Genomic DNA, 14853 nt, shown 5'->3' on the forward strand with positions numbered 1-14853 from the left:
CTGAAATAGAGGGGAAAAGAAAAAAAAAAAAAAAAAAACAAGGAAAGAATAACTGCCTAAATAAAATAACCTCTCAAGTAATGTGACTGTAGTACCTATGTATCAACCACATATGGGGAAGCTATTCACACCTTTAGTGAATACTGATTTTTACAGTCTGAAGACATCACATATAAAATGTAATTAATAGCCGAAACCGGTTTGGCTCAGTGGATAGAGCGTCGGCCTGTGGACTGAGGGGTCTCAGGTTCGATTCCGTTCAAGGGCATGTACCTGGGTTGCGGGCGCATCTCCAGTGGGAGATGTGCAGGAGGCAGCTGGTCGATGTTTCTCATCGATGGTTTCTAAATTCTATCTCTCTCCCTTCCTCTCTGTAAAAAATCAATAAAATATATTTAAAAATAAATAAATAAATGTAAGCTGGCAATGTTGAAAGTTAAAATTGTACTGAAAGTAACAGGAAAACTAATTAAAGAACAGACTTTTGGCAAAACTGAGCTGATGTAAATGGACCTTTTCTCCCACAGAGATACTGGATTAAACAAAACAAAAATGCTTTAAAAATATATAGCCAAGCTAAAAAAAAAACAAATAAGGAAATTCTCAAACACTTGAAATGAAAGAGGCATCAAAATCAAAGCCAAACAGTAAGTGGGAGTGGAGGCCATGGTGGCCCACAGGGGTTTCAAACTCCAACACAGGCCCTGGGCTTGGAGGCGAAAGCACTAATGCTCACAGGGAGGCTGCCAATATAGCTTTAGGCAGGCAGAAGGTAAGAGAGTTGGAACTGAGACCCTTGCACAAAGAGCCTCAAACACCTATCCCTCCTCGAAATGCTGTTTAAAAAATCTCTGCTCACTGGTTCAGTGAACAGCAATAAAAGTTGCTAGTTAGTGCTGGCGAGGATGTGGAGAAAAAGGAACCCTCCTGCACTGCTGGTGGGAATGCAGACTGGTGCACCCACTTGGAAGACAGTATGGAGTTTCCTCAAAAAGTTAAAAATGGAACTCCCATTTGACCCAGTAATCCCACTTCTAGAATTATATTCTAAGAAACCAGAAACACCAATCAGAAAGGATATATGCACCCCTATGTTCATAGCAGCAAAATTTACAATAGCTAAGATTTGGAAACAGCCTAAGTGCCCGTCAGCAGGTAGGTGGATTAAAAAACTGTGGTACAGCTACACCAGCGGTTCTCAACCTGTGGGTCGCAACCCCTTTGGCAGTCGAACGACCCTTTCACAGGGGTCGCCTAAGACCATCCTGCATATCAGATATTTACATTACGATTCAAAACAGTAGCAAAATTACAGCTATGAAGTAGCAACGAAAATAATTTTATGGTTGGGGGTCACCACAACATGAGGAACTGTATTAAAGGGTCGCGCACTAGGAAGGTTGAGAACCGCTGGTCTACAAGAAGAGCATAACCAATGGACACAGACACTGGGGCGGTGGGGGCTTGCCCAGGGTGGAAATGGCTGGGATGGGGGCGGGGGGGGTCAAGTGGGGAAAAAGGAGACATATGGAAAACTTTAGACAATTAAAAAAAAAAAAGTTGCTAATTATTCAGGCCTTGAGTAGAGGAAACAGTATCCACATGAAATCTAAAATGTAGGCTTATGCCATAGAGGTGTAACATCCAAATGTTCACCCTGCATCCTACAGAAATTGTGAGCAGAGAAATTAACATAAAAGCTGGTCTTTGACATGCAGCAGAAAAAACCCCAGAATACTTTCATAACCCTAGGTATAGACTCACACAGGGAAAAAGGAAAATATAGAAAAGAGCTCACTGTTACAAACCATATGAGGAAACATGAATGTGAAAGGTAAATCTATAAAAGCTAACAGTAGAAAATGTCAGAGGGTATCTTTGAAGCAAGGGTAGAAAAACTTTTTAAACTAAAAGCCAAAAAAAAAAAGGTAGAAGAAAAAAGGGTAAAGGATAAATTTGACTATATTGATATTAAAGGTTTCTGTCAAAGAACACTGTAGACATAAATAAACAAATGGACAAATGGTAGAAGTAGGAGATAATATTTGCAAAGTTTAAAGGCAACAAAAAATCAAATCTAGAATATTTAAGAAGTTTCTGTAAATCTTAGGGAAAAAATTGAAATCCAAGTGGAGATGGGAAATGGGCAAATTATATAACTACACAAGTCAGCTTATTTAATTGATAACAACTATAGTAGCAGTCGTTGTTACAACAGCATCTAACATTTATTTTGATGAGGCAGATGCTGTAATTATCCCCTTTTACTGATGAGGGGCCTAAGGCCAAAAGAGGTTGAGTAATTTCTCCAAGGTCGCACAATAACGTGTGGTGGAACATGGATTTGCATCCAGGGCACCACTGGTGGGTTTACAAATTGATACAGCTGTCCCGGGAAAAAAAAATTTATGGTAATATTTAGTAAAATTTTCTGTGCATATATCCCCTATGACCCAGTAATTCCAGGTATATATCCTAGAAAAATTCTCACATAAGGAAACATAGCCAGAAAGATCACTGGGGTATTGCCTGTGGTAGCAGGGACAGGAGAGGCAATTTAGATGTCCATCACTAAAAGAATGTGTCTATGATGTATACTATGGAATACAGTACATTACAAAGAACCACCAAGTAGTTATTCAGACCAAAACATACATAGATCTTAAATAACCAGTGTTGAGTAAAAATATAAGAACCAGAATGAGATCAGAGCATGACACCATTTACATAAGTCAAAAATACACAATCAAAACAATACTATATGGTACATAAAGTGACATATATAGCCAAAGACATTTTATCAAATATACATAAGAGTGGGTACTCTGGGGGGAGGAAAATGGGAGTAGGGGTTAATGAAAACCAAACAAGACATGCCTTGCCCAGATTGATATAGGAGGCTCTCTGTATCATCCCAAAATGGCAAAAATAAAAAGTCACATGAAGAAATGAATCACCAAAAAGGAAAGTCAGTAAATGCAGGAAATAACACAAATAGCATTCCCAAGAATTGAAAACCATAAAAATTACAGAATATTATGGAAAATCCTAAACTTGTTTCATTTTAATAAGCAGGTGGAATAAAGGAAGGCCATATGAAACAAGATAATATGAAAAAAGAATAGGCAAACGTGAAAAAGAACTTTTAGGAATAAAAAATTAAGTCACCAAAATTCACCAATTGATGAATTAAATAGATTAGATATAATTAAAGAGAAAATTAGTGATTAGGAAGAGAAGTCTGAGAAAATTACTTGGAAGGTGGCAGATTAAAGAAACAGAAATATGAAAGAGAGGCTAAAAGACATGGAAGATAGAATAAGAAGGATGCACATGCATCTAATAGGTGTTCCAGATGGAGGCAATGGCAAACATGTGGGAAAAGCAATTTGAAGATAACAATTTCTGAGAATTTTTCAGAATTAAAGACAGACATGAGTCTTCAGAGTAAAAAGTTCAAAATAACACAGGGAAAAAAATTATAAGAAACCCAAGAGAAAAAGATATTACTTATAAGAGAATGACAACTGGACTAATATAGACTGCTCATTAATAAAAACAAATGTCAGAAGAAAATAGAGTAAGTTTTCATATATTAAGGAAAATAACAATCAATCAAGTATCTATACCCAGTTTGATATAACATCATCTTTAGACAAAGATAGAAGACTCACTGACTGTCATTAAAAGAATTACCAAAGGAAGGAAATGAAATCAGAAAGAAGGGATACAATGTGAAAGAAAAACAAAAGCAAGTAGCAAGCAAAGAAATTGTTAAATATATCCAGTAGAAAAGTTAAAATCACAGACTGATAACACCAAATGTTGGTGAGGATGGGAGTGACTAGAACTCTCATACATTGCTGGTGGAGTGTAAAATGGTACAAACACATGGGAGAACAGTGTGGAGGTTTCTTATAGTAAAAAATGAACTACTGATAAGGCAACAACATGGACAAATTTTTAAAATATTAAGTCAAAGGAAAACACAAAAGAATACATACCACATGACTTAATTTAGAGGTAACAGAAATACAGGCAAAACTGATCTACAGTGATAAAAATCAGATAGTGTTTGTGGAGGCAATTGGGGTAGTGCGGGGAAGGGAACTGAACAGAAAGACACACAAAGGAACTTTCTGGGGAAATGAAAATGTTCTACATCGTATTTTGGATGGTCATTAAAGTGTAGATTATTTGTCAAAACTGTTAAAATAGAAAACTTAAGGTCATTGGACTGCATGTTAATTATATCTCAATAAAAAATAAATTAAGTAATGTGTTGGTATACCTAAAATGCACTGACTGTTTAAAAATGGGCATGGGAAGGGGAGGTTAAAAACAATGTAGAATAATGATAACCACAGTACCTACCACTTATTAAATGCTTACCATGTGCCCGGCACTATTTATATTGACTCGTTTAATCCTTTTAACAATTCCACGAAGTAGGTGCTCTTATTATCCCCATTTTATAGATAAGAGAGGTTACACTTACCCAGAGTTACACAGCTAGGTCAAGGTCCACACTCAGGCAGTCTGGTTCTGGTCTGAAGTTAAAAATCAACAACACAGAAGACAAAAGAAGGGAGACTAGAGTCAAAATGTTCCAAGGTCAAAGGGATGACAAAAACAATGACTAACTTTAACCTTTGTTAAGTGATGTATGTTAACAGGTAAGAGCAAAGGGAACAGAAGCTAAATATTTGCAAACAAGGGGTATAAAAGGGAATCAAGAAAAATGTGATTGATCCAATAGCAATTGAAAAAAGAAAGTGTAATAAATAAAAAAACAACTTAAGATGGTACAAATAATTCCAAACGTATTAGTAATTACAATTTTTAAAAAGGCAGGTTAAACTTTCTTGTTAAAAGGCAGAGAGCCCTGGTTGGTATAGCTCAGTTGGTTGGAGTGTCATCCCAGGCACCAAAAGATACTGGGTTTGATTCCTGGTCAGGGCACGTGAAGGAAGCAACCAATTGATATCTCTCTCTATCTCTCTCCCTCCCTCCCTCCCTCCATCGCTCTCAGCAACCAATTGATGTCTCTCTTTCTCTCTCTCAAAAAATTAAAAGGCAGAGAGATTCTCTGTTTGGATTTTTAAAAAGGGGGGGGGGCACCTAGCTATATGTTGCTTTTAAAATAATGAAATGTGGGTGCTTTTACATGTAAAAAGTGTTTAGCACATGATAAATACTACATGTGTTAGCTGTTATTATTATTACCAAGAGAAACTGTGAATCATTCTCATTAAATAGTTTTTTAAAAAACATATTTTCATTGATTTCAGAGAGGAAGAAAGAGGGAGAGATAGAAACATCCATGATGAGAGAGAATCATGGATCGGCTGCCTCCTGCAAGTCCCTCACTGGGGATCGAGTCCGTCACAATCCAGGCATGTGCCCTTGACCGGAATCAAACCTAAGACCTTTCAGTTCGCAGGCCAATGCTCTATCCACTGAGCCAAACTTGAAGCTAGCTATCTGACATGACAGCTGAAGTATCTATCTGTAAATAAACAATTAAAACTATATAATCTTTGTAGACTTCTTCCAGGTACATACTACTGTTATTAAGGGATACACTAGTGATTTGGGAGCTGCTGAAATATACGAAAAGGCTAAGTTATACTTTGCTGATCTCACAACTAAAATGTAAAAGCCTCTGACATATTTTAGTGAGTTTATTTCTAACTCCCTTTGCGAAGATGTTAAATGGAGGAGAGAGAATCTAGCATAAATAGAATGTCACAAAAGTGTGCTTTTCAGAGTTAAGAAACTATAGTGTAAACACTGCATGTTGGAAGTCTCTAAGGGAATCCTGTAGATTCTCATATAGATGCAACCTAAATCATGTTATTAAGCACTTCCTGAAATTGCTAATCTTGGGAAAATTGTCAAAGGTCCTAGGGGGACAACATTTAAGTAACAAAAGAGCATCAGAATGATGAATGTTCCTCAAAGGAACAATATTAAAGCCTCAAGAAAAGACTATACTGATATAGAATAAAGATACATTGAAAAAACTTAATTGGTTGAACCAAGTGCTGCATAATGACCCAAAACACAAATGGGACTTCAGCATACTAGTAAAGTGAAAACGAGGCCAGCTTTCTAAAGAAAGCACAGATATATTTTATCTATCTATCTATCTATCATCTATCTATTCATTTACAATTTTATTCTGCCTTCTTCCAAAAACGAATTGGAAGTTTGAAAATTCTTTAAGTTACAAAGAAACAACAGTCACAGGAGAAAAAAACACAAAACACAAAAGTAGCAACTAAGTCATAGTTGGTAGAAACTACAGAATCCCTTTAATGAACACAGAGGAATATAGAAACTTACAGTTTCAATCTGTATTGCTTAGTTTATTAAAACAGATGTTCTGAAATCCACAATTGCTGGCAATATCTTTAGCAAAGCACACAAAGGCCCTCACTGCCACTACCCAAGAGTAAGAGACTTTTCTGTGCCTCAGTAACTGGACCTGCTACTCCTGCATTCACTGTACTTATTTTCCCCTAAGTCAACCAGTAATTTACGGGTCAATTGCCTACTATTTACTCAGCACATTGCTAGGTGCTGTGTGGGAGCCAAGTGAAATAAAACAAGATCCCTGTCCACAGGGAGTTTGTAATCAAGTTGACCCAACACTGAAATGATCAAAGAACAGAACTCTTAAAAGACTCAATCCACAGGAGACAAGAAGAGGGAAAGAAGAGGAGGGGAAAACAGATTGATCCCAGTGAGTGGCAAGGAAAGGGAAGGGGAAAGGGATGGAGCAGGTAAGTGCAAGTTAGGTACAATTTCAACAGGCAATGGTGAACAGGTAAAGAACTACAGACTGAGAGAGAACCATGACCAGTTCCAGAAGAGAACACTTGGCACATCTGCTGAAAATACAGTGGGGCCTTGACTTACGAGTTTAATTCATTCCGAGACCAAGCTCGTTAAGGAGCTCATTAACTCAAATTACTGTCAACTCAATGCAAAATATCAGCTGAGAGACAGCTGGTATCTCAAAAAACTCGTTAGGACACTCGTAAGTCAAGGCCCCACTGTAATGTCTGTGCACAGGCAACAGGCACTGAAAGGTATCTGATAAGCAGGTGTCATTATGATTATGGACACTGGGCTGGTTAGGGTAGGTTTCCAGGACGAAGTGTGGAGGATAAGACTGACTAGATTGGGAAGACCAGAAAATGAACAGAGGAACTTACATCTACTTGAGGGAGAAGCTTCTGAAATAAAAACAACAGTGGCAGGTAGGATGGACTAATGAGGAAAAGTGAGCAGCAATGCGAAGGAACAATAGGCATCCTATATATATTATCTACAACTGGACAACTGGAGTTCCATGGAGCAGAGGCTGGGCCCACCTATGCTGGATTTCTGTACCCCAATATCTACACTAATAAAAGACAAATATGCTAATTGATCATACCTTTGCTATGCCCATCAGCTGATCAGAAGAGTATGCAAATTAACCCAACAAAGATGGCCATTAAATTTGCATACTGCAGGCAGGGTGGGACAGCACGAGCCACCGCCCGCCCCGCCACCATCAGGGCCTCCAGTGGATAAGCCAGCAGATGGTTATCCCCCGAGGGGTCCCAGACTACGAGAGGGCACAGGCTGGGCTGAGGGACACCCCCGAGTGCACAAATTTTTGTGTACCAGGCCTCTAGTCCTATATAATAAAAGGCCAATATATAAATCGACCAAATGGTGGAACAACTGGTAGCTCTAACACGCACTGACCACCAGGGGGCAGGCGCTCAATGCAGGAGCTGCCCCCTGGTGGTTAGTGTGCTCCCACAGGGGAAGTGCTGCTCAGCCAGAAGCCCTGAGCCGGGCTCACGGCTGACGAGTGCAGCAGCGGTGGTGGGAGCCTCTCCTGCCTCCTCAGCAGCACTAAGGATGTCTGACTGCCGACTTAGGCCCGCTCCCTGTCAGTTGGACATCCCCTGGGGGCTCCTGGACTGTGAGAGGGTGCAGGCTGGTCTGAGGGATGCCTCCCCACTCGCCCTGCAAGAATTTCATGCACCGGGCCTTTAGTTCAATGATAAAAGCCATTCTAATACTTGATCAGGGGTCCTCTATTCTGGTTCCCTAACAATTCTGTACTCTCCTTGCAGAACATCTACCTCAGGGCCTAAGACATTTCTCTTATGGTCTGGTTTGATGCTACCTCACCTGCTTAGAGCATTTTTTCCCCTTACTGTTGCTATTGATAATCCCTATCTCCTGAATAAAAATTTTCTTTCCTTGATGCCTGGTCTCTGCTGGAACCAGAAAGCTGGAAGGGACCTTGCTGAGCCCTATTCACTGCTTTCAGCAAACAGTTCATTACTTTATCTATCACGTACTCTTGTCATATGACCAAATGACCTTAGTGCAATCTCTTCCTTTTTTAAGGAAGGAAACGGAGGTCCTGAGAGACAGAGTTGCTCTTTGATCTGAGTCAGCTTTAACCCCATGGCTGTTTAGTATCTCACAAACAACCAGAATCAGGTGAAATAACAGGCACTCTCAACATAATTAGAGCAAAGATCACACATTCTGAGACAAGAAATGGGGCATTTGCTCCACACAAAAAGATGATTTAAAATGTAAGGTATCTAAGGAATCAGTTAAGTTAAAAGAGAACCACTAGCAATTATTTCTGAGAATGCAAGGAGGATTGGTGAGGTTAGAAAAGGGTGAGTGTAGCTTTTAGCGGGCCCAGATTTCTCAAGTTCAAAAGCAGCTATCATTTGGTCTCTTATCTTACACTGACAGCCTGAAAGGCAGCAATTTATAGTGTAAGGGATGAAGATTTTTGTATCTGACACTCTTGGGTTTATGGTAGTATCTTTTCATATGTATCATCATGGTTATTTCTAATGTTTCATCACTACCATCATCGTCCCATCCCAAATGCTGGTCTACTCCTGTTCCAGTCCCGAAGATTTGCAGCAACACCTGACCGACCTGTGTGCTTTCCTAAGTACATCCTGGTCACTGGGGAATCCAGGTAGCCAGCACAGCTCTGAAGAACTCAGCACTCAAAATTCTAAAGCAGCTGAATCAGGCATAAAACACCCCGTTGGGGATTTGGGGTGCTGTCTACTGAGCTCTATGGCAGAAATCAAGTAAGGATGATGCTACAATAATAATACCTTGCTTATATACTGGGATTTGTGCCTCATCATCCCATTTATCCTCAAAGACTAAGGCTCAGAGAAGCCAAATGCCTTATTATGGGCCACAGAGTTAATAAGGGGCAAAAAAGAGCCCAAGTCTCAATTCTCAAGCCATGATTCTATCCTTTGTAATGCGAAAGCCTCACTCAATGCCAAGGCTTAGCTACCACTTCTGCAGATAATTCTCCCTTCCAGGAGCTCAGCAGCCATTAAGAAGTATAGCTGTCAACTCTTGGTCACTTAACAAGCATACTTACAGTCTCACTCTGAGGGAACTCCCCCACTGGCTCAAGAGACTATATTGTTCTCAATTACCATTCATGTCTCACAACAAATTAGTCTTAATGACATTTTGCTCTCTCTTCATATTTTACCAAATTATACCAGAATATTAATCATCAAATAACCACTAATAAGAGCTACTAATAATTAAGTACCTTGTTATGTTTATAAGAACTTTTTTTAAAAATATATTTTATTGATTTTTTACAGAGAGGAAGGAAAAGGGACAGAGAGTTAGAAACATCGATGAGAGAGAAACATCGATCAGCTGCTTCCTGTACACCTCCTACTGGGGATGTGCCCACAACCAAGGTACATATGCTCTTGACCAGAATCGAACCTGGGACACTTCAGTCCGCAGGCCAATGCTTTATCCACTGAGCCAAACCGGTTAGGGCTATAAGAACTTTTTACATGTTACCTCCTTTAATACTAATAACCTGGCAAGAAAGTCAAATCCAATTTAAAACAAGTACTGATAGTGAAGAAGTTAGGGAACAGGCCCAAGATCACATAGCAAATCAGAAGACAGGAACTGAGATTTTAATCCAGCAGACCTGGTCTTAAAGCCCATGCCCTCTGTCCACTAGAACAGCTTCTCAAGCTTTCATGTGGGTCAGAATCATGGGGGATCTTGCCAAGGAAAGATTCTGATCCAGAAGTTCTGGGCGGGGCCTGAGTTCTTGCATTTCTAATAAGCTCCAGGTGATATGAACGCCATGGATTCGAAGAATCCTCTCTGAGTCACAAAGGACATGACATTCTCTCTTCCCAAATCTTTTTTTCGCATCTAATTATTATGCTTTAAGCAACCCTTCACCTCTAAAAATAACAAGTCATCCTCAAAGCCTTTTTTCCCATCTGCCCTTGGCTCCAGTCTGAAAAAACAAACTCCAGAATAGCTCTGGGAATAAAACATAAAATACAGAAGATTCCAATAACCAGGCCTTAGTGACTAGCTCTATGGCCTGGCACCAACCCGAACTCCTTTAAAATGCATTTCAGCAACCTGGTCCTCCAGGACTAGCTCAGCTTCCCTGGTTGCTGCCCAAGTAACTCGAGGTCAAATTGCTCCCGATCTCGAGTTAAGTGGTCCACTGAGCCTGGTCAAGTCCTGTAAGGGCCTAAGATGGTACAGCCATTCAATAGACATATGCTAAAATGAATACAGTAAACAGATCTTGGTTCATCACATTATATATGATCTACTGTGACATATCCTTCCTAGCCACTGTGCCACCAGTCTTCCCCCACAGAATCAGACAATTCTACTTATCCTCTATAGCCTCCTACTCAGATCCCCTGAAAATGGTACTAAATAGCATTTCAAGGCCTGTATTCTCTTTTCTAGTAGCAAGTCTAAAATTAAGGATCGATATTATGTGCTGCCTTGACATTTGGTAAAATCAGGAGAGCCTCAAAGGGCTTAATCACAAATTCCACTATCTGCTCTGCTCCCATGGATGAGGTCCTATAGCCAAATAACCTTTCTTATAGAGGGACCAGGTACAGCTCCTGTTTATCCTTGAGCAGTGGGATTTAGTTCCCTGCCAGCCCCAATTTTTCAAATAACCACTCACATCCTCTGGCAGGAGCCAGAGGGCACTCAATCCTCTTTATGTTACAAAGCCTGCCTCCCACAGCCCCTGGTCCCGCTGCTCCTGAATACAGTCGCACCCCAGCACGGCCGGCTGTGCTCTCCTCTGGGGCCAAGTGTATATGCTTATAAACTGCTGTTAATCTTATCTGTCCAGTGTCCCGTGTTGTAGGTTTAGCCATAACCCTGGGATAAGAATCCCTCCCTTGTCACTGGGATGAATGGAGGTCATTAAAACATCTTTTTGCCCAACCCACCAGTTTCTAGTCTTTTCTCATCTTTGGATCTCTTCAACGCCTTTGACAGGACCTCAGCTACTCTTATGGTAATGATGTCCAACGCTGTGTTAATCACAGCCTATACACTTTCCCATTTACTTCCCCGGCCCTCCCTGTGGGGTAGAATACCACCATTATCTCTAATTTTCAGGTGAGGACACTAGTGACCAACAAGTTATGCAACTTGCCCAAGACTCACAGCTAATGAAGCTGGGCAGAGCTCAGATGCAGATCTGCCTGCCTCTTAATGACTACCTTAGCCCTGACAGGCTCTCCGAGCTCACTGCTGTCATTCCTCAAGGCCTCTCACAGACAAACACGTACTGCGGGATGCTGACAGGAGCACCTGCATTTGAGGCACCTTGTTTCTTCTGCCGGTCTCTGCTGAAAGATGGATGGAGATGTGTATCTGGCAAACAGTGCTGCTGGAACAGGCCAGCTGACTGGCTAGGTGCCAAGTCTTCCCTCGATGGCTTGGACTGAAGGTCTGGCTTGCTTGTCAACCTTGTGGATATAAAAACCCCATCCTGTAGAAGTCTCACAGTTAATTGGACTTGGGGAAGTTAGATAACACTGTCTAAATTTGTAAGAGAAGAACTATAAATCAAAAAGTCAACTTATTAGTTCATTTACTAGTGAAATATGCCTACTCTTAGCAGTTATCTGTAAAAAAGAAATTAAGCAGTGAGGTCAAGTATCATCAGAAAGCCTTTTAAGAATCACAGAAGAGGCTATATTCACTGGGAGCCTGGTGCATCCGAATTTTCCATGGAAGTAGATGCCTGGCCTCCAGACTGGGCAGATAGAGTCTGAGGGTGAACGCACACTGTACAGGCAGCACCAGCTGCCATTCTATCTTTTCACCTTCATCACTGAGTTTCTGGCCTCTTCTGTGGCTCCAGTCTCTCTTTGGAACAGTCGGACTCAGCTTTGTCCTTGAGGTAACCCTGTGCAGGTACCTAATAGCAGTGACCATGTGCTAATTTTTCAGTCTCTCTGAGAATGTAAGGAGTGCCCTCCTGTTGCTCCCGCCCACGGGCTTTGCTGTTGGTGCTCCAAACATCTATCTACAGCAGATCAGAACTCCTCCCTCCAGGAGTCTAAGCCCAATGAAGCTTTCAACTCACTTCAAACTTATCCGCCTTCTAACTTCCATCTGAGTCATCTACCTTACACTGGCTATCCCACACACTGTGTGATCTTGGGAAAATTACTTAACCTGGGAGGGGCACGGTTTCCTCCCCTACAAAATAGGACTCATAATAGTACCTCTTTCATTGAGTTGTTAGAAGCTTAAATGAGTCAACACACTTAAAGCACCAGCACTAGGGACATACTCAATAAATCAATAAGCTGCTGGTCATCATCATCATCTCCACCATCACCTCACCACAGATTCTCAAAGAGGTAGACACACAGCAGACTAAGGTCCACTAGAAAGTAACCATTACATTCGACTATTCTTTTTCCAGACTCTCAATTTCGAATGGAATTCTTCTTTTGAGTCATTCTATAAAATACCATGATAAAAAACATCAAAGTGCCTGGCATAACAAACTGCTAGTGTCCTCTCATCCTCAGACGAATTCAGAGAAACGAGCAATTTAAAATGGAAGGAGGCTTTGAGAGACTTATCTGCCTTTGCTCTGCCATTCTGGGCATGCTGCTCTGATCAATAGTTCATCCAAGATGACTCTCAACAGGCCAAACTGCTAATCTCCCAAGCAACACATTCATCTATTGAGTGACTGGGGACAGTGACTGCCTCACATCTAGGGTGACTCTTGCATCCTGCACCAAGAGCCTCAACAAGCAATCATCACTTCAGTGCTCTCACATCCAACCTCTTAGGTGTTAATGAAGACCTGTGGCTTTGTCACTGATACCAACAGACATTTTGCTGTGACCTGAAAATGTGGATGAGTCCTGAGTTCTCACCAACTTGATTATGAGAATACACTTTTCTTCAACAGGGAATAAATCTGGACCAACACAATGCCAAATTCTAAGTTGAGCGATACTAGTCTAACATGAACATCAAAGCACTCAGGCAAATAAAGGAGACCACACCAAGCCTTGGGACCCCAGAGGCTGTGTGCTTACAGTAAAGGTTTGCAGCACAGGCTCTAGACCAGTGGTTCTCAACCTTCCTAATGCCGCGACCCTTTAATACAGTTCCTCATGTTGTGGTGACCCCCAATTTCATTGTTACAAATTGAACATAATTAAAGCATAGTGATTAATCACAAAATCAATATGTAATTATATATGTGTTTTCCAATAGTCTTAGGCGACCCCTGTGAAAGGGTTGTTCGACTCCCAAAGGGGTTGCGACCCACAGGTTGAGAACCACTGCTCTAGACAGACAGCCAAGGAGTGAAGTGCAGCTCTGCCCCCTAACTACCTAAATAACTTTAGATAAGTTGCTTAACCCTCTAGGCCTGTTTCCTCATATGTAAAATGGGGATAATAGTTATCTCATGGGGTAGTTACAAGCAATAATATACTACTATATGTAAATGAGTTAATATACATAAAGGACATTTCCCATAACATTTTAAACATTCACTAAATGTTAAAAGGAATAATAAAAATACACCTGCCAAAATGTTTTTACTAGAGGCCCGGTGCACGAAATTCAGGCACCCTGGTGGTGAAAGGGGGGAATCCCCCAGCCTGGCCTGTGCCCTCTCACAGTGCGGGAGCCCCACGATCGATCGCCCCAAAGAGGTAGGCCATGCCCACCCATCCGGGGTTCCTCGATGGATTGCCACAAAGAGGTAGGCTGGAGCCAGGGGTCCCACCTCTGTGCCGTGTGGAGCCACTGGGACCCCTGGCGTCACCAGGCGGAGGCGCTGGGACCCACCTCTGCGCCACGCACACGCAGCATCAAGTCCCTGCCCACCTGTGCATGCCTTGCCATGCACACAGCCCCCTTCACCCGTGTGCACCCACTACGCATGCAGCCTCCTGGTGATGGATTGTGATGGCATGAGGGCATGATGACCATTTGCATATTAGCTCTTTATTATATAGGATATTTCTTAAGTTGGATGGTCAGTTTACTTTTTAAAAATCACTCTGCCTCATCATTTTATGTTATCTATGTATCTTCTATATATGGCAAATATTACAAAAATTCTTCTTTAAATGAAAAGATTTTCTAGACAATCACATTACTAGTTTCATATAGCTGGTCTGGGATGGGAGTCAGCTAAGAAAGAGAGAATGAAGAGTGTTAGGCCTCTTATACACAGATTTCTGGGCTATCATCAGAAATTTCATTCAAAGCTTTAAACTCACTGAAAATTAGGAGGAGATACAAAGAACTTCTGAAATCACCTGGTCCAATGCCCACATTTTGTAGATGAGAAACTATTGAGAAGTAAAGTATTTTTAAGACATTCTAGTTAACTAGTGACAGAAATGAGGCTGATCTTGTTACCTCTGTCTGAGCTATATATTCTAAGTGGAAAGTAATGAGGAAGACATTTTGGAAAGGGAAAGA

General features: G+C 41.1%; 1 protein-coding gene across 2 annotated transcripts in view; it reads right to left on the reverse strand.

The window, feature by feature from the left end:
• ZBTB40 (zinc finger and BTB domain containing 40) overlaps positions 1–14853 on the reverse strand; it is a 61715-nt gene that overhangs the window by 36361 nt on the left and 10501 nt on the right. For both annotated transcript variants that reach the window (XM_015557254.1, XM_015557255.1), the window contains exon 2: positions 4499–4550. The gene's annotated coding sequence lies outside the window, so the exon portion shown is untranslated. The remainder of the gene's footprint in view (positions 1–4498; positions 4551–14853) is intronic.

This window comes from Myotis davidii, unplaced genomic scaffold (genome assembly GCF_000327345.1).
Source record: "Myotis davidii unplaced genomic scaffold, ASM32734v1 scaffold149, whole genome shotgun sequence".
Taxonomy (NCBI): domain Eukaryota; kingdom Metazoa; phylum Chordata; class Mammalia; order Chiroptera; family Vespertilionidae; genus Myotis; species Myotis davidii.